This window comes from Limulus polyphemus, unplaced genomic scaffold (assembly GCF_000517525.1).
Source record: "Limulus polyphemus unplaced genomic scaffold, Limulus_polyphemus-2.1.2 Scaffold2970, whole genome shotgun sequence".
Classification (NCBI taxonomy): domain Eukaryota; kingdom Metazoa; phylum Arthropoda; class Merostomata; order Xiphosura; family Limulidae; genus Limulus; species Limulus polyphemus.
Genome location: NW_013668580.1, coordinates 46,747 through 48,976, shown reverse-complemented (window position 1 = coordinate 48,976; position 2,230 = coordinate 46,747).

Sequence of the window (2,230 nt, the reverse complement as noted above, 5' to 3'; positions counted from 1 at the left end):
AAAGATGTAAGTGGATTGAGGGGCAGACAGACAAAATACAGGAAAGTAAAGAAAAATGTGAGTGGATTGAGGGGCAGACAGACAAACACGGGAAGGTAAAGAAAGATGTAAGTGGATTGAGGGGCAGAATAATTGTTTGGAACTTGTAAGTGGTTCGACACTAGCCCGGTTGATGTATGGAACATCGTTCAGACACAACCACAGATCTAACCAGTAACCAAGACCGTAGAACATCGTTCAGACACAACCACAGATCTAACCAGTAACCAAGACCGTAGAACATCGTTCAGACGCAACCACAGATCTAACCAGTAACCAAGACCGTAGAACATCGTTCAGACGTAACCCCAGATCTAACCAGTAACCAAGACCGTAGAACATCGTTCAGACGTAACCCCAGATCTGACCAGTAACCAAGACCGTAGAACATCGTTAAGACATAACCTCAAACTACAAACTTTGAATAACATGCAAAAAATGGAGGAAAAGAGCCAAACTCGAATTTTCAGCAACCGATTGTAAATTATCTTGTTCTCATTAGTTTCGACAAAATAACCAGTCAACAGTAGTGTTTATAACATGTTACATAGCTGTTTTAAGATATATGTTGTGGACACTGCAGGCTTACCAAGAAAGTAAGTAACTAGATTACATACCTTACACGTTTTGAAAGGCAAAGTGAGTAACTAGGTTACATACCTTACACGTTTTGAAAGGCAAAGTAAGCAACTAGGTTACATACCTTACACGTTTTGAAAGGCAAAGTAAGTAACTAGATTACATACCTTACACGTTTTGAAAGGCAAAGTAAGTAACTAGCCTTTCAAAACGTGTAAGGTATGTAACCTAGTTACTTACTTTGCCTTTCAAAACGTGTAAGGTATGTAATCGAATACGATGAAAGTTTGACCACCTTATGTCCGAAGAACCATAATACTTCATCAAACTAACTTATTACTTGACCACTGAAACAATATTTTGATACCGATACGCGAACTTTTTTCTTTAACAGTTTCTTCAATCGTAGCTTGAACACAGTTTAAACTCAACACTCCTAGCGACGAACTCACCCAACAACGGTAACCACCTTACTTGCGAAGAATGAAGAACAACCTCCGACGGCTTGTATTCTTCTATACAAAGCATGATGGGAAAATACAGTGTCCGTTCGTGATTGGACAAGTTCATTTCAGTGGCATCTTAAGGGGGTGAAGGCTCAGAAGAACGTGTGAAGTGTGAAACAAAGTGGACGTAGAGAAAGGAGATAGAAAAAACAAAAAAAAAACACTTTGACCCTTGACAACACTGTGAAACTATATCCCGAATCCCAGCGAGTTCGAGCTGATCAAATTATGTCTCCTCTGTCCCAGTTAGTAGTTTACAACCAACTAGAGAGACAGGTGAAGATTCCTAGCACGTGTCTGCAGCCTGTTTATATTTGCCTCTCAAGCTATTAAAACTGGTTAAAATGTATAATTTTTCAGAACTGTCACTTTTTTGATGAGGTGTGTTTCCTTCATTTCTGGTCTTCAAGAAATGTAGACGTTGTTATTCTTCTTATAGCACTAATAAGAGAAATACGTTTACAGTTTTTTACATTATCAGTAGGTAAACGAATAAAGTACTGGACTGTTTAATACAAGAATCTATTTACGTGTGACTTAGTCTCTGTTTGCCGTTTAATCGTAATGTTATTTTCAAAATTGCGCACACAGTTACACGTTTAGTTTCTATTAAAGTCTACATTTTAAGTAAATCCGTTGGTATCACTTTTAAAAATAATACCGAATGTCCTATAACGATCCGCTGAATCCAAAAAGCAGTTCTTTCATTAACTATAGCAACTGATTTAACTGCTACATTATATGCTTGTAATCTAAATAAGAAGTTTTTTTAGTAACTATAGCAACTGATTTAACTGCCAGGTTACATGATTATGATCTAAATAAGAAGTTTTTCAGTAACTATAGCAACTGAATGAACTCTGAGGTTATATGTTTGTGATCTAAATATAAAAGTTTTTCAGTAACTATAGCAACTGAGTCAACTCTGAGGTTATATGTCTGTGATCTAAATATAAAAGTTTTTCAATAACTATAGCAACTGAGTCAACTCTGAGGTTATATGTCTGTGATCTAAATATAAAAGTTTTTCAGTAACTATAGCAACTGAGTCAACTCTGAGGTTATATGTTTGTGATCTAAATATAAAAGTTTTTCAGTAACTATAG